The sequence below is a fragment of the Phragmites australis genome, chromosome 6 (assembly GCF_958298935.1).
Source record: "Phragmites australis chromosome 6, lpPhrAust1.1, whole genome shotgun sequence".
Taxonomy (NCBI): Eukaryota; Viridiplantae; Streptophyta; class Magnoliopsida; order Poales; family Poaceae; genus Phragmites; species Phragmites australis.
This window is the reverse complement of record NC_084926.1, coordinates 9429344-9448304: the sequence shown is the minus strand read 5'-3', so window position 1 is coordinate 9448304 and position 18961 is coordinate 9429344. Positions and strand designations below refer to the sequence as shown.

Here is an 18961-nt window from a genome sequence, read left to right as displayed (position 1 = left end):
GGTGCGGAACATCGCAAGGAAGGAGATGGCCTGCTTATATACTCGAGAGAGGGAGAGGATCAGACATATTTGAGGGGATTTGGCCGGCGGCCTAAATGGGAATAACGTGGCGATTTCCATCAATAAGGGAGGAAATGAAGGGGAAAAACGGCCGGGCACTTGATTGGGGAGGCGAGGATCACGGCCACGGGATTAATTAGCGAATGAAGGCGTGGGGCGGCTCGGATTACAAACGGCGCACGGGATTTGGTGGCGTTTCGGTCGGCGGCGGGAGGTGAAAGAAGGTGAGCCGTGGCTCGGGTGGGGCGGCTCAGGCTCGGACAGGACCCACATGGCGGTGAGGCAGGGCAGGGAGAGGAGCGGCTCGGGCTGAGGCAACCGGCTCGGCCTAGTGGGCCGGTGCGGGGGAGAAAGAGGCGGCATGCTCGGGGTGCGACCCAGCGCGGGGAGAAAAGAAGGCGACCCACTCGGGAGGAGAAGAAAGAGAAATGGGAGGGGGGGGGGGAGAGAAGAAGTGGGTCGGAAGGAGATTCGGCCCAAGAGTAATTTCCAAATTCGAATTTGCTTTTCTTTTTATATTTTGAACAAATTTCAAAAGGAGTTTTAGCGATTTTTGCAAACTTTTTCCATACATAAAAATCTATTGCAACTAAGACGGCATGAATGCATCAAACTTATATAGCCTATGGCCAAATTAAATTTAGAAATTAATTTCTCTCTATTGAACAAAATTGCAACTCCTATTTAAATTCTAGTAAAATTTTAAACTATTTCATTTTTTTAAAATTTAGGGTGTTACAGTATGTGAGTGCCTTGGAGTCTTTGTGACTCACCAGGATCTTGGGCTTTGGTGGCTCAAGTTTGTTGACCCTCCGACTTGGTGTGGAGCGGCGGAAAGACATGTGTATGATGACGCGGAGACACTTGTCTTGGTGGCTCCAGCTCTGAAGTGATCACGACGGTAAGTGATCGGAAGAGAGGATAGTGGTGAGACCTTGCCTTGGTGGCTTGGTGGCTCATTGTGCATGAGACTTTGTCTTAGTGACTTGGTAGTTCAAGAGCAGTGACTGAAAGAGTCGTGCCGACCAGGAGCATATCCTTTGTGGAACTCTAATGTGAACTAGGGGTGGTATTCATGTTAGAGTAGGTTGTGTCGAGTTTATCTCTCTACCTTATTTACATTTTTGCATTTATATACTTGCAAATTTTCTTGCTAGAGTAGGTTGCAATCCTCTTGAGCGGTAGAGTAGAAACACTAGATAAACCTAGAGCATATTTAGATAGAAATTGAGATATGTTTATCTTGTGAAGTTTTTGGAGCCATTTTGGTTTAGGTTTCTAAACATCCTAATTCACCCCTGCTCTTAGGACGTTACTATTCCTCACACGCTCTCCTTTCTCATCCCTCCGCTTGCATGGCCCATTCAAAGATAGCCAGACGGGCAATCACACTGACCGTGAGTTGTGGCAGCTCTACGTAAAAAAGGTGGAGCACCCCCTCGAGAAGTGGCACTAGTAGGAAGCCGAGACCCGAAAAATGTCTCAAACACCACAGTTTCGTGGCCCTGAGGCTCCAGAACCACTTCATCCTGCGATGCTTGGGAGATGGATTAGTGGGGATCTTCCCCTTCTCGACCATCTGGTAGAGCTCAGGTTCGCCGATGGTAGATTCTCTCAACACGCTGGTTTGCTAGGGATACTTCCATTTGGCATGACGGAGCTCCACACTTTGTGATGGCTGGGCAACGGTTGAGGAATCACCGCCACTTGAGCTTTCATCACCCTGCGCTCATCGACAGCCGCGCCCTGAGCACCGGAGCTAACCATGATGGTCCCTGGCAGGCGGCGAGAAGCCTGGATGACGGTGGAAGATGGGAGTGATATAGCCGGCTGTGCATGTCGATTAAGGCAGATGTAGATGGAAGCAGAGGTGTCAGATAGGGCCTCCAGTCGGTCGAGACCCCCACCTTATAAACTAAAGGGGGAGTTATTTCCTTTTGGGAACACACATCCCGTCCTTTTGCCCATGAGGCTATGGTCAGGGGAGCAAAAACACCCCCCACGACCCTCCTACGACGAGGCACCACGTGTCCCACTATTGCTCGATAAGGCATGACCACGTCGCTAAACGCAGGACGCATTGAATGCCCCCACACAGGTGTTACTGGATAGTCAGTTCAAATTGATTGGCCTGGACTTTCCAAAACCACTCGAGCAAGACGAAGGACCGTAGGTCGACAGACACGGAGCCAGGGAGCGCCAGAGGCCTAGCTCCAAAAACCACAGGGCTGGCCGCTCTGCTGGCCTCCCTCGCGAGGGGCTATTGTTGGGGTCGTCATTAAGGACCCGTGATGCCCCTGTCTCTGCCAGCCCACGCCTAAGGATCATAGATCTCCGAAGGCCCTTCAGGTCTGCTAGTGTCCGAGGCTCTCTAGAGCCTCTGCCCTTCGAAGGCTGAGCGGGCTCTCCGGAGCCCTTGTACTTCGAAGGACAGGGCAGCCTCCCCAGAGCTCGGAGGGTGAGCCATTAGGTCTTGACAAAAGATCATCCAAAGGAGGTCCACTAGGCGTCCTTCACTTGCAAGAAAGTGATCGGTATTTAATACCCATGCAAGTGGTGATCATCCTAACATCATCAGTGCAAGTGGAGGTCATCCTGATATTCGGAACAATGCGACATCATGCCACAATTGATAACTAACCGAGTATCGCACCCTCTGGTACCTACACTACTATATTTGCTATAGTAGATAATATTTTCTAGTTAAGGGTAAATATATTCTGTCTAAATTCAGACTGTGTAATTTGATTAGCCTCAAGTCCCTATAGCATGGCGGTAACTTGCATCGCTATCTCTATAAGAGTATGTTTGTATACTTACACTCCGAATAGTACTATAAATACAGACTCATAGCCATCATGTTAGTGACAAATCTCTTGGTGATAAACATATCGGAATTTCTTCCTTTGCAGTTCTTCTCCAAACTTAAATCTCCTCGCTAGAGGAGACTCTCGCCATATTTATTCGTGAAAGATATTTTCTTGCACTAATAAACGTATCGTACTTACGTTCCTAACAGCAGTGAAGTACAGGGGAGTAAGTCAGTCCAGGGCACCAAATATGGACTTCGCCCGCACATACGAGTGCTCTGCATGCCCAACAGCTCGTCCCCCCCTCCCCACCCCCGCTTGAAACGTTGTATGCTTGTGTATTAAATAGCATATATTTATACGTGTTCCGTGCTCCTCATCTCATCTCATATCTCATTCTCTCTCTCCATTAGTTTTCCACCAAGCAGAACCATTGGGACGCCGCCGTGCTCCTCTACCCAGAACCCGCCGCTGCCTCCTGACACGTCTCGCTAGAGCCGCTGGTCGCTGGAGTCCATCGCTGGAAGTTGGAGTTACCATCCGGTGTGCCCCAGTGTGGCCGTCGCCACAAAGTGGAATATACAGAAGATCACATCCCTTATTTGATCCATGCACAAATTAAGGAATGATTAATTATTACGAGATAACTGAAAAGACAATGTATTGTATGTATTGTCTATTAAGTCATCATAAGATTACGTGTCAGTGCATAAGGTGGGCTATTAAACAATACCCATGTACTTGCCCTAAAGAGATCGTCTTTCAAATTATTGAATGTCGAAATGTAATGACCGTAGATAGTCGAAGTAGAGAGTTCTATAATTCATTCATTTACTTGATGTGTTTACATACAAGCCACAAGACGAAATAAGCTCAAAGAAAACCATCTTCCATTTATGAGCAACCATCGAACTCATAGTTATGAAACAAAAACAAGTAATTCTGAGTAGTTGTCACGATATCTTCAAAGACCAACTAAGAGTGAAAACAAAATAGAAGAGACAAAATAGACAACCGACATAGAGAGGCATCTTTATTGATATTTTGTGAGGGTAAATCTCTCTCATCTTCCTTTAGTATCACAGATCTTTACGGAGTAGAGATAGGAGTCCTAATAGGATTCAATTTTGTATTGAGTTGACCTAGTTTGTATGCAAGGCGAATAGGAGACTGGGAGGAGCATACGGGCCCTACCTGGAGGCTAAATCCTCACCCTAGGAGCTGTGTCTGCCTCCATGATTTCTTGTTTATTGTTATAGATTTTTCAGATAGACTGAATGATGAAATAAGAGAGACGCACAAACACTTGATAATGGAGTCCTCATAAGATTACAAAATTTCTCAAGCAAATTCTCATCTGGTTTCAAAATATATTTCTAATATAACAATTTTACAAAAAATCCGATCGAAACAGTTCAATATCAGAGAGGATCATGATGAATTCCAGCATTATAAACGTGTCCTTCGTGAACCTGGGCTATGTAACTTGAAGAAAAAACAATTGCATTAGATCCTATTCAACCCATGTCACAGCAGATGACTCCCACCATGTCAAGGCCCAGCGGAGCGGGACGCCCAAGGTCTATGAACCAAGAAGTGGGGATCGAAGGCGACGGCCCAACTCCAAGTACAACTCCGAGGACTAGCTAATGGGAAGACAGGTCGGGCCCAACCTTGTAGAAGAGTGAGTTGTGTAAGGGAATCAAACTCGAGGGAATTAAGCAGCGACAAGGAGGAGAGATGTGTGTGTATTGTAATATAAAGAACTCTCTGAATCATGTATCCCAAACCTATTTCTGAATCATTCGTCTCTTCCCGGTCTATTTTATCGTGCTTAGTGCGTGACAATTCATATCAAATTAAACAGCCTACTTAAGTCTAAATGTTGAAGTAGGAACAAGTTGCCACGATAGACAGATCTATCAGAGGGCCTTATATAGCACACATACATTGTGAAGGCAACGAGTGTGCGCCCCTCCTCCTCCCCTCCCTCTTATACGGCTATTTGTCATGCTGTCACCTCTTCTACTACCATCGGCATCAGCAATATCCTTATTGTCTTGGTGTGTTGTTGCCTGTCGCTTCACCACCACCTCCACATCCACCCTTCACCTATTGTGTCGCCTATTGATTGCATGTGTGTTGTTCACCACCCATAAGAAAAACCGTGAAATGTGGCACCCTCGCTGTCTCGTCACCACTCCAACCCAACGCCATGCATGGCTACCATTCCTCTTTCTCTTGCAATGAAGGGTACAACCCTGACTCAAATACCAAACTGAACTTAAACCCCTTCGGTCATTGTTGGCCATCGCAATGAAGGGTACAATCCTGACTCATTGTTGAAAGCAAACGTTGCACACTTGCTATGGCAGGTGGCATGGTAGGCTAATCTTGGGCACACGAGCCCTTTGTAGTTATAGGAGAGTCTTCATGTTTCCTTTTTCTTTCTTGAGAGACAGAGATACAGAACTGTGGTGAGTTCTAGAACAATTTTTTGTGAGGGCCTAAAACAAAGGACTTTTGTGCAGTAGATTGAAAAGGCTTGAGGGATATTCAAATGGGCTTTTGTTTGCACCTTTGGGCCTAAGGCCGTGGTGACGCGGGTACTTAAAGCAGTAGCCCATGTCTGGGGAGGCATGCTTACCCAGTTACCCAATCTTGGGTCCCTAGCAATGGATTAGGATTTAGGGAGCCCTGCTATTCCATGCGCGCCCGCCAGCTAAAGAATTAATAACTTGGTATCAAAAAAAGAATTAATAACTTATTAAATTTCTCCACTTTTTGTTTTTGGAAACTTTGTCCTTCCGCATCTTTCTATTTTTGGAACGTTTTCTGAATAAGTTATTCAAATAAGTTTTTTGAAAAAGTTTTCAAGTATACTTTCTCGTTAACTGTTCTTCGCAAGTTTTTTTTAAAAACTTTTCTCGTTAATTATTCAGATAACTTATTCAGAAAACTTTCCAAAAATATAAAGATGTGGGAGGGAAAAAAATTCAAAAATGAAAAGTTGTTGTCCTATCGGGTGGCGCGAGCAACTCAGAGCGCGCGCGTGCTGATTAGGAATTTCGGATTTAGGGCAGACTGCGAATACTTGACAACCGGCTCTACTCTCTGAAGCATGAACTGCTACTGAGTTCTGACGTCCGGTATGGAACATCGGAAACTATTACGCTGAAGGTAGTAGCTCGTTCAAATATCATTGATCAGCCCGTAATCAGGAGTCACATGATCTGAGATCCAAACAGCAGCATGGCTCCAAACCCACAAAACCTCAAGTACGTAGTAACGTAGCTACACGTTCATTTTGGTCCATGTGTACTCATAAGCGGTACTGTTATCTTCGGGGTGAATTGTCATGAAACTTCAAAAAGACGCGACGGACCAAACGTTTACTGACAGACACACTCATTCCTCTATAATGTTGAGCGGAACACAGTGACAGTACCGCCGACGCCGACGCAACAGAGCCAACCACCACAGGCACGCAGCGAGAGCTGCAATCATGCCGGCTCGCTCACGCACCGGCGGGCCAAACGCCCCAACGTACGTAAAAAGGAGGCAGGGAGTGGACGAGAGGAGAGGGAAGTGAACAGCTGTCCCGCCAACCACCGATAAAAGCGGGCGAACGCCTGCTTTTATCGCTCGCTGCTCGCATCGCATGCACGCGCGTCGTGCGGCGTCATAGGACGACGTTCCACTTCGGCTGAGGCGGTTCGAGTGGGCCGGGCTTGGGTAAGGGGAGGAGCGGCATGATGGCCGCGCGGGTACGTGTTCACCGAATTTTTTTATTTATATATTTTTATTTTTTAATATTTACAAAATTTCACATCTATTTCAACAAATTGCAAAAATAGACTACCGTCGTCTGTTCATCGGACAGACAATATATTGCCTGTTCAGCGGACAAGATGATTTAGAAAAATTCGAATAGATAATGTATCGCCCATTGAACGGGCGAGACCTTGCTCTCACCCGTTCAGCGGGCGAGCTCATGTTCACTTGGCTTCCCTCTGTACGTGCTTCCTTGCTTGTGTACATTTGTATGTGTGTCTTTATTTTTTTTTATTTAATTCTCAATTTTATCTAGAAGTACAAGGGTGGTTCAAAAATTCTAAACGTTTTTATAAGAAACAGAGCTCACTAGTAACCCATTTTAATTGGTTTGATCCAAAAAGCCTAAGTCAATATTTAATTAAAATTCTCCAAATAAGTCTACTTCTATAATTTCTAGTAATTTTTAATGCCTCAAATAAATTCTCAAAAATCAGGAAAAAATCACTAATATTCTTCTCATGCGATGTACTAATTTATAAAAATATTTTCAACCCTAGATTATTTGGTGAAAAAGTGAGTTCCTTCGTAATGCTCCATGTATCTGCATTTTTATCATTTCATGTGATATTCTCTTTTTAATTCAATTTGAATTCAAACAAATTCAAACGTGCGCAAATTCATCCAAATGCTGCACAATCAAGGGGTAAGTTCATTAAATGTTGCACAAAGGATTAGTGATGGTGGACCACGGCATATGAGGCTTTTGTCGATACATGTAAAATTTATCAACATTAGTGGAAGATCAAAGTAGACAACAAATCTAAGAGTCACGAATAGAGGCTACCAACCTGCACGTCATTTCATGCCTCCTAAATGGATCTCCAAAATCGAGCATGCTAACATGCAAGAGGGGCACTTCATGTTCCAAACTTGGAGGTCCATACAACACCATAGCTTCTAAAGCATTTGTGATATCATAGACATTCACCACAATATCCTGATTACTAGCAAGTTTATTCAGCAAATTCTCCATAAGTGTCTCCACATCAAAGGCTCCACCAAGATATCTGTTAGCAAGGAATTTGATCAAATTTGACCACAATAACCAAATAGATGCATACTAGTGGACAACATACATCAAATTTATTCTCATCGAAATAAGAGTAAACTAGTAGACAATACATAATTTTGATTTCAGACAGGCAAATTGCAAACAATTTGCAACCTATAGACATGTCCTATATTGCTAAATGAATCATCGACACACTATGCCTATTTTTAAAATGAAAACTTCATGTTCCTATTACCTAGTGGCAGAAAGTAATGAGCACTAGCACACATCTTCTCCATGTTTTAGACTTACATCATGTTACTTGATATGTCAAGGAGTTTGGTGTTGCTCAAAGAACTACCTATGTGATAACAAGATACTGCACATAGTTAAATTATTCTACACATCAGTTCGCATTTGTGACATCATAGACATTCGCCACAATTTACCCCTTGATTATGCAGCATTTGGATGAATTTGCGCATGTTTGAATTTATTTGAATTCAAATTAAATTAAAAAGAGAATATTACATGAAATGATAAAAATGCATATAAATGTAGCACTACGAAGAAACTCACTTTTTCACCAAATAATCTAGTGTTGAAAATATTTTTAGAAATTAGTATAGTACATCACATAAGAAGAATATTAGTGAAATTTTCCTAATTTTTGGGAATTTATTTGAGGCATTAAAAATTGCTAGAAATTATAAAAGTAGACTTATTTGGAGAATTTTAATTAAATATTAACTTAGGCTTTTTGAATCAAACCAATTAAAATAGGTTGTTCATGAGCTCTAGTTTGCTTATAAAAATGTTTATTTAATTTTTAGACCACCCTTATACTTCTAGATAAAATCAAAAGTTAAATAAAAAAATAAAGACACACGTACAAACGTATACAAGCAAGGAAGCACGTATAGAGTGAAGCCAAGCAAACATGACCCCGCTCGCTGAATAGGGGAGAACAAGGTTTCACCTGTTTAGCGAGCGATACATTGTCTTTTCGAATTTTTTAATTATCTTGTACGCTGGACAGGTGACATATTGTCTGGCGGTGTTTTTGAATTTTTTAATCTTCTAAGCAATTGGTCCATAAGGTCTCGTCCGATAATGAACGGCGATAGACTATTCTTGCAATTTTAAATTGAAACGAAGGTGTAATTTTACAAATATTAAAACATAAAAATATATAAATAAAAAAATTCCGTGTTCACCGACCGTGCATGCCACTGCGCGGATGGCCCAGCCTGCACCCTGCATGGGCGGCAGGTGGCCGACAGGCGCCGGGCGCGGCAGGGGGGACGGCCGGGCGCGCGGAACTAGGCGAGGCGGGGCAGCTAGCCGAGGCAAAGAAACGTGGTGACGACGGACGGCCCGCCGGTGATGGAGTTCGGGCCGAGCTATGTAGCCACGGCCCACGTGAGCTGTCTCCGGCGTGGTAATCGAGATAGTGGTGGTGGGTTGTAGATGGGACGATAGGCGAAATGGTCGGGTCGCGTTCGGCTGGTTGGCCGCGCCGGGGAGGGACCACAATCCACTGCCACTGGAAAGGTCACACGGTAGTCAGGCATTCCCTGCCGTACGCGACTCGTCACACTCATCGCGCTTTGGCCTGCGAGCTGCGTTTGCACAAGGGCGTACGCTGCTCAGTTACACTGCATTGCAGTGACCTTAATGATAAATTAAGCACCGATTCGAGCTCAAAATCTCAGATGCAAACACTTGTATAGACCTGGCGAAAATACACTCCAAACAGCGATACAGCGCGCATCTACCAAACGTCCGAAGAACATTCAAGGCGCCACTCCATCCCCCGATTTTGGTGGGGTGGTCCAATGCCTAGCTAAGTCGCTGTTGCTTTTCTTTTCGCTGTTCCTCGGTGGTCCTTGAGCCACTGGGCACTGGCGCTGCGAGGGTAACTATTTAAGTTATCGTGAAAAGCTAATTTAGTTCATATCGTATTATAAATTAAGCGGTTATCGATTAAACTTAAATTTAACAAAATTTAATTGGTTTTTACCGAATTTTACCAAATTACTACAGTTATCAACTCCGAACAGTTTTTAGGATCTATCAAATTTGTAAACCTGTCGAAGACCGTGACCAGTAAGCATGAGCGGAACCAAACCCATCACCCCCGGTTATTCCGTACGAACAGTCAGACAAACTGTAGAAATTCCCTGCACATCGTACGCCCGTGCTGACATGCGCGTATCTAACCGTGCCATGTCCCTCGTGGACCCCACCCATCATCCTAAGAACAAATGCTAGTGAAAATCTTGCAGCACAATCCGTTCACTTGCACATAGAACTCTACCACAGTATACCACTCCATTAAAACGTCGCGCGCTTTCAGTTAATCCCCATCGCTCGGCCTCATGTAGGGAAGATCCAGCCCAAACGATCGCGACGAGCGAGATGTACGCGCGTCCGGGCGGACTGCCAAGTCTGCGTCGCGACGCGGAGCGCGTACTGGATGTAGCCATCGAACCTCCTCGATCCGGACCTAGACGCTCGTCCGTCCAAATGCTACAAAACAATCCAGCCGTCCGAATCAGCGTCAGCGCGGCCGCCCGTCCTTCTCGCGATCGCGGCCAATGATCTTTGGACGCAATCGAGAGCCGACATGTTTGAGCGCAACTAGCTATTGAGCCCTTCGCGCACCAACACCGATTACGTGATTGCCAGGGCGTCGCGACACAAGCGCCACCCATATACGGAGGAAAAAATAAATTTTGTGAGACTTTCGGATAAAAGATTAGATCTTTATCTGTGTCATACACTTTACATCTAACAAATCGTGCGTGTGTGTACAGACATGATAAAAAACGCATGTCACACAAAGACAATGATCTACTTGTGAGATCCGATTTTGTATAATTTGCTTTCTATATGGAGTGCTCAGTGGTGCTCCATGCCATGCATGTAGCTCGATTTGCCTTGTGCGCAACTGTGGATTTCTTGCGACTGACGTCGACGCGCCAGTTGCGGTTGGAGGACGATTGGCGAGAGAATAACGGCGCGTTTGGCAATTTGCTGTACGTACGCGTACAATTAGTCAGCTGGGTCAGTGTCGAGCATATGATATGGAATCTCGCAAGATCGTGTACTACGATTCTGCTTTCTAGTCTGGCCCTCAAAGATGCTCTCGAACATATCGAGCGACATGGCAGTGTCTTAAGTTCTTAACAAAATATGCTCTCGAACATATCTATGCTACTGTATATCAAAACCGTTAGTTCAAGATGCAGTGATCGATGCACTCTGACGGTATGTACTGTGTCTTAAGTTCTTAACAAAGTAGGAGTAGTTAACTAGCTTGTTGCGCTGTGCTAATTTAAGAAAAAAAAATCAACTAGTGTTAGTACGCACAGAATGCATATATAGTGGGTGCAATGATTTCCATCCGTTTTGTCTGTGTCAGAACTCAAAATATATAATATGACGCTCAATGCCTGGTACACATGATCATGCGAGCCTGAAATTCCTGTAGCGTATAACCAGCTCGATCGATGCCTCGATGTATTATCACTGGACCAATTGTAATATTTTAAGTATGGCAAAACTTGCTGACGCATATGTCGGAGGGTCTGCTTGGTTCGTGGCTACAGTTTGCCACAGCTTAGTAGATAGGTTTGACTAACAATAGTCAGTGTTTGGTTAGCTACCATATTTTTAACGTGTCAAACTTTTTCACTAGTGAAATTCATTTGTCAGTGACTCATTTTCTTGCCAATTATTGTTATAGTTGTGGCGAACATTTTATTCACTACATAAATTATGATGCGCCACACTTATGACCAAAAAGTGTGGTAATCTTTGAACACCAACCAAACACGCACTGAGTTTGCTTATTGGTACCACATAACATATAACCTAGTATGCCATGTACAATGAGTTAGACTCTTCATTTTGAGGACGAGTTAATACTATATATTTGGTTGTTATTTAGTTCTTTCAGGTTAGAATAATCGATCTTAAAACGAAATTAATAATTAGAGATTGATTTCCCAGCGTGGGTTTATACCGGTGAACTACTGTAGTGGGTCATACTCATAGTGGCATAGTGCCGTCCCTATTTATATATAGTTTCAAGTAGGTCGAAGACGGGTACAATGCTCTTTATATAACCCTATCTGCAATTTACTGTTCTGATTTGATGGGTACTGCCAATATGGTGCAACTCCATATGCCTTTTTTCATTTGAAAGGATCAACATTGTCTAGAGAGTGCCAGTTAATGATTGCATGCTTAGCCATAGATGCAAGTCAATTTCTTACTCGCTCGCTCATACCAAAATTGTACGTGTATCTGAGTGGACCATGCAAATCCATGGCACATATATAAACGTTGTCATTTGTAAATAAATTTCGTAGCTATATATATATATATATATGTTCTTTTATGCTAGGCACTTCCGAGTTCCGTGGGAAACAAAAAATAAGACGGTGATGATGACGATCAATGACGATAAGTTATAACTTTTTTTTGATATTGGACTTGCTTTGAGTTGTATATGCGTCTTATTCTGATTTGGTCCAATGCACGGAACATGACTTTATACTGGTACTTACATACATCTAAAATCCAGTGGATAGTACATCGATCATATATGGACAATACTAAATCCACATTCCGTTTCTTTTTGCCGGGCTCTCTTCTCTTCTTTTCACAAAGTGGGTGTGGTCTGAGAAATGTGAGACCTGATCTGCAAAAGCAACACTTTTTGTGTAGTGTCATTGACCTTGCCAGAGTATATCTGGAATGCGCTTCGGGGGACAAAATTACGAGCCTTAATGCCAAGATTGATGGGGTATAGTTAGGGTCTCGTAGTAGACTCTGGCCTCACTCTAGAGTTCTTTTTAGTTAGCCGATTTCGTACTTTAAATTTGTAAGATTTATATTTGAGGAAAAAATATTTTGCCACTATGGAATAGCCATATATGTACTCTATTCCATATTGAAAATTTGCACTACTCGATCTCTTTTTCTTTTTTCTAGCTGGGCCTTGACATTCCTGTGATCCCTGTAAGAAATACACCTACAGCACCAGGAATATCTCACCCCTTGTTTTCTGTTGTAGTGGCTAGCAATATTGCATGATCTATAGCATTTGTACCGTGTCACTGACTCACTGTGTGCTGTGCGGCAACACTCGATGGCACTGCAGCAGATTTGCGTCGTCCTCAGTCCCATCCTCTTCCACCTTGCCTTACCAACCAACGAGCAAGATGATGGTGGAATGGTTAGGGTATGCGGAGGACAATTATGAAGTTGCAGGCATCACCTCAAAAGGGGAGGAGAAGCAGGAAACCCTAGAATTATTCTCTTGGTAGCCTGATAGCCTCTCAATCGTAGCGTAGGTGACCAGACATATCATTGGGTTAGGAGCAACAGTGCACAGTGAACGACTTTAGTGGTCCAGTTCTCTCGTAGAGCCAGGGCAACAAAATAAATAGAGGAACATATGTGTATGGGTATGTTTGTTGTACCGGACAATTGCATTTGGGCAATCCGTACCTATATGGATTTGTAGGAATGCGCATGCATTATGAGCTTCTCTAAAGCCACAATCTTAGTCAAGATTCCTCCAAGTGCCTGGGGTTTGCATTGCCACGATGGGAGTTTTTTTTTCGAAGTAATGGATGCAATGGGCTCTCATGTCCGAGACACGCATTCGATGTGTGAAATGATGCAAGGTGCCATGCACTTTTCCTACCTAGACGACGGCAGTGATTGTGTGCGCGCGGGGCACCATTCCGCTAGTGTAGCGAATATTGTTCTCTTAGAGTATATATGTGATTTTAGTAATTAATAATAACATAGTTAATGAGATTAACATGTTTATTAAGTATATGTCTTAGTAGGTATCATGAATGTAATATATGAAGAAACCATCGAAACCAAACTCAAGAATAGTTGAATTGACGAGTTCAAAAAAAAATACACTCATCGGATGATCCGATGCTCAGAAAGAAGAACTCATCAGATGGTTCAGTGCTCAGTGAAGTGTTTGACTTAGAGAAGAAAAGTGAATACCTCAGGGATGGTCGGTGCTCTAATTGGTGCACACACCAGAGCATTTTGTCTTAGAAGATGTTATGCAATTCAACACACCGGATGATTCGATGTTAAGGAGAAATGCACACCACAGTATTTTCCAGGAGCAAGTTATTCAGTGCAGAAGAGTTTTGAACTCACTGGATGGTCTAGCGATGATGAGAAGAATACACTGGAGGCTTCAATGGAGGATTTTCTAGAAGGTTTTTAGAGGTGTGAGAAGTTGTACACACCGGATGTTTCGATAATCAGAGGGGTTATACACACTGAACAATCAAATAGTGAGAAGTGGCTCGGTTAGGCTCAAGTCACTACAACAAACCTCATGTAGAGACACTTTTGTAAAGACACCATGTGATTTGTGACATAATGTCGTAGAGACATAATTTGAGACACTGCTTTTAATATTCAAGAGACACTATTTTGATGTTTGAGGTATGTAGTGAACTACTTATAACAACTATATCATACATTTAAGCAAGAAATGATGTGAAGTTGAGTTGGCTAACTAATAGAGATTATGCCATATACTTGTGATTGCATGTGGTCTTGAGTTTGAGGATTGGTCACTACAAAGGTATCACATTTTTATAATATAATTCTAGCATATAGAGACAATATTGTGTTTCTACCAAATATCTTATGTAACATATTAACATTTATCAAATTACCTCTTCATTCAAAGAGACACTGCATGTAGTGACACCTCTATAACACATTAGACAATGTGTCTACGACTATGCAGAGACAACATAGAATGTCTCTAGAAAACAAAATAATGTCTCTACACACCACATGTGTTGTAGTGAGTATACACAACGGATGATTCGATGATGTAGTTGAAGATTACATCGAAATATCCAGTGTTGATAAATGGGTTTGAGTGGAGTTCCAACAGCTATTTTGTACTGTTGTACACATAGGATGGTCCGTTGTTGGTACTGCTATTGACACCGGATCATTCGGTGTTCACGGTTGGTTGGAGCCATTGAAGCAACGGTTAGTTTACGGGGTTGAGCCTATAAATACCCCTCACTCGGCCATTTGAGTGTGCTGGAGTCCAGCGAAGCTTATAGATAATTGAGAAGACATCCAAGCCACCAAAGTGCTAAAAGTAATTCATCCAAGGAGTATCAAGATATACCAAGATCTTAAGTCAAGATTTTGGTGGACCCACATAAAACGTGAAATCACTCAATATGTAGCTAAGTGTGATGTTTGACGGAGAGTGAAGGCCGAACATCTCAAGTCAGCTAGTACGCTCCAGTCATTACCTATTCTCTCCTGGAAGTGAGAGGAGATCTATATGGATTTTATTACCGGATTACCTAAGACCTCTCGAGGGTGTGACTCGATCTAGGTTATTGTGGACCGATTGACTAAGTTAGCTCATTTCTTTTCTGTCAAGACTACGTACTCGGTCAAGCAGTATGTGGAGCTATACCTCACTCGAGTTGTTTGCCTTCATGGCCGAAGAAGATCGTCTCCAATAGAGACACCCAGTTCACCTCTCATTTCTGGAAGAGTCTTTATGAAGCCATGGAAACCAAACTCTTCCATCTTCAAACCCTCGAGAGGGTGAATCAAACAGAGAGGGTGAATCAAATCCTAGAAGACATGTTGCGAGCTTGTTCTCCTTCAACAACAGTTACCAATCGAGCATTAAAATATCACAATTCGAAGCTCTCTATGGCCGAAGGTGCCAAACTCCGTTGAATTGATCAGAGTCCAGCGAAAGAGCTTTTCTAGGCTCGGATTTGGTCAAAGATGCTGAAAAACATGTTCTTACCATTCGCAAGTGTCTTCTCACGGCTCAATCTCGTCAGAAGAGCTATGTGGATCGCCGTCGATGAGAACTTATGTTCGCTATTGGGGATTTTTTTTTTGTCTATCTCAAGGTATATCCTCTCAAGGGGATTCGAAGCTTTCAAGTCAGAGGGAAGTTAGCACTTCGATATATGGGACCTTTCCAAATCATTGCTCGGCAAGGAGAGGTGGCCTATCATTTGGACATACCTCCATCCCTCTCCGCCCTTCACAATGTGTTCCACATCTCGCAATTAAAGAAATGTCTTCGAGTCCCAACTGAAGTCATTGACGTTGCAAACCAAGATTTGCAGCCAGATCTCTCTTATTGCGAGAGACCCATACGGATTTTGGATGAAGCGGAACGCAAGACCCGACATCACTCTATCAAGTTCATTAAAGTGCAATGGAGAAATCACTCAGAAGATGATGCTACTTGGGAGCGTGAGGATCGAATCTGCTACGAGTTTCCTGGTCTTTTTGAAAACTTGTGAGTATTGTTTCAATTATGCATATGTTGAGCATCTCACATGTATGTAGTTCATTATCATGTTTATAAAAAACTTATTTCCCAAAGGAACCTGCTTAGAAAATACACTCTTGGAGGTCCAACTGTGCTTCTACCGGTCTGACCGCCAGAAGCATTCAAAACTCATTTTACTCTCTGTTCCCGGACGGTCTGACCACCCAAGGCTCGCGGTCTAACTGTTGGAGCCCAAAACTCTCTGTATGATTTGTGTTCTAACCGTCATACTCGCAGTCCAACCGTGTCGTGGTCTGACCAAGCTTAGTTGTGGTCTGACCGCAAGTGCACGTGAAGGTCCAATGGTCGTCTTATCGTCCTGTTGATGAAAACCGACATAATTCTTTTCCAATTATGGAATGTTCTAATGAATTTGATCACCGTCACCTTCTCCCTGAGTTTTCTGAATCATGGGACAAGCTTCTTTATAAGGGGGGGGAGGTTTGTCACATCCCAAGGCGTTAATCACATAATTAAGTATGTATAATCATTATGGCGTCTTAAAATCATATTTTAATTTCAAAAATATGTGTCTTGAGTCTATGCGCGTTTCCACCATTTATTTTAAGTAGAAATAGTTTGGAGATGGTTAGAAAGACCCTAGACCCTTGGAAGAAATTGGGAAAAGATCCTCCCCTAGCGGTCCAATCGCATCACTGCTGGTCTGACCGCCAACGCACAATGGCTTTCCACTTAAGCCATCGACCAATATCTCTCTCACTTCCTTCTCATTCTCACTCACTCTCTTCACACGAACCGAGGGAGAGAAGGGAGAAGACGGCTCTGACGACCGAAGATTGATGGGAGAGGCTCCTCTAAGCTTTCTGAAGGGTTCCCCAAGCTCATCCCCTTCCTCCTCTTTGCTGGAGGAGTTTCTACGTGCATTCATCCACCCCAAGCTTGTACACCACCCTAAAGCCCAATCTCCAAATCGAAGCTTTCCCGGAGTGATCTCCTCCAATAGAAAACTTCTCTATACTAAGGTGAGATATCTCCTACCATTTTCCCATCGGTCCCGAGCCCTAATCGGTCCCCATCCATTTAGACTCGAGCTCCACCCTAGCCTAGATCCTATCCATAGAGATTTACAAGTTTGTTCGGTGAATGTCGTCCAAATCACCCTAGAAGCACTCCACTAGTCTCCTAGAGCACTTCAACGATGACCTAGCCAAGGTGCTGCTAGCAGAGACTCGCGGTATGACCACCGCTCAAACCGATCTGACCACCGGTTGTAGGTCAAAACCTCAGCCAAACTCCGTAGTTAGGAGTCAGACCACCACAGTTAGACCGCGTTGTTTGGCGATCAGACAGTCATACCACGTGGTCTGACCGCTAGACCATGCGGTCTGACTGCCCAGGGCCCCGATCTGACTGGTAGAACACAAAACTCTCTCCATGCCAACAGTCTGATCGCCGCCATACCGCTAGTCTGACTGCCAGCTGCTCGAATCCTTATGAACATATGACATCTTATCTGAGGTTAAAATGTTTTTCAACCTGAGTAGTTTGTCGATCTTTTGCAAATGTTTTTCAACTCAATACATTTTTTGTCAATGACTTATTACATATAAACCAAGGTACATATCCACTTGGTTTCTCAGTTGCCATCTCCAATTACTACCCCGAGCCTTTCCTGATTAAGTTTGAGCACAAGAGCCATTGTGCCAACACGCTGGACTTGAGGGTGATCAAGTGCAACGGGGTGCACCTATGCCTGTAGCCATGGCAGAGCCTGAGCCAAGCCATGGATACGGGTTTCTTCTTTCGCGTTCAGCTCTACCTCAAGGGCATTCCTATCCATGCATGGTCACCCAAGATCGTGGAGCGAGTGATTGGACGGACCTGCTCCTTGGAACACATCAAATCTGACATGTTGCACCTTGCCGACACCAGCATCATCAACCTGTGGTCGTGGACGGTGAATCCGAGCCACATCCTGAAGGTAATTTGGCTCACTTTTACGCAATAGTTTTTGTCCAGAGCTTCTTCCCTGCGGGTCTCCACGATACCTTCCAAACGCTGGCAATACTGAACTAAGTTTTGGGTCCTCATACACTTGGACGTCGTTGAGGACTTCTCTGTGTGCTCTGTGTTCCTTCATGAGTATCCTTCTGTGCCAATAGCAGGGCCACTGGCAAAAAAGTTTTCTTAGTTCCGCAGGAAGATTGGTGGTGAGCCAGGCCATGACCATGTCCTGACGTTCGCTGACCCACCTTCTGGGGACACACCAGGGGAAGCCCGTGGCACGCATCACTCTCGCAGTGAGCACCGCAGTGGGAGCCTCCATTCGATGAACGACGACCACCCATGGTCTCGATCCCATCATCACCGTCGGGATGAATCGGATAGTGATGAAGAAGATGGGGACTGACATGGGACTGGTCTTAGTGGTGGAAGGCGACCGAGCGGGCGGCTGAGCGGGCGGCTGAGTGGGCGCGCTCGAAGGGAGCACACGTGTAGCCCACCACGGCGCCATGGGGGCTGCCACGGTCATGACTCGGGCAGTCTCTGTGCTCTTGAGCTGGAAGCCTCGGCCTCCTTCCCCAACCGTGATGAGGGCCTGCTCATCTTGTCTCCCACTATGAAGGTGTTCGAGGCTGGCCAGCCCATGTTCAGTGAGGGCGAATCCATGGATGAATGCCTCCACGATGCGCTGCCTCCTTCGACGGGCATGAACAGCTTCAACACAAATGACAACATCTGTAAGGATCGCACGTGAAGCTCGCCTCGTCACCTAGACAGGTGGGATCCCGGCCATCACATCACTCCTAGGCTAGAGGTCTTGGGTACTCCAACCTTCTACAATGGGGCCCCACCTTTTTCTCGCCCACTCTGGTAGTGGCCTGCACTGAATAGCCCCCGTGTAGCGCG

The 18961-nt window shown here is 44.3% G+C and overlaps 1 pseudogene; it reads right to left on the bottom strand.

Moving 5' to 3' along the window:
* The window catches only part of LOC133922922 (uncharacterized), a 33468-nt pseudogene extending 15187 nt beyond the window's left edge, over positions 1 to 18281 (bottom strand).
* Positions 18282 to 18961: the final 680 nt, after the last annotated feature.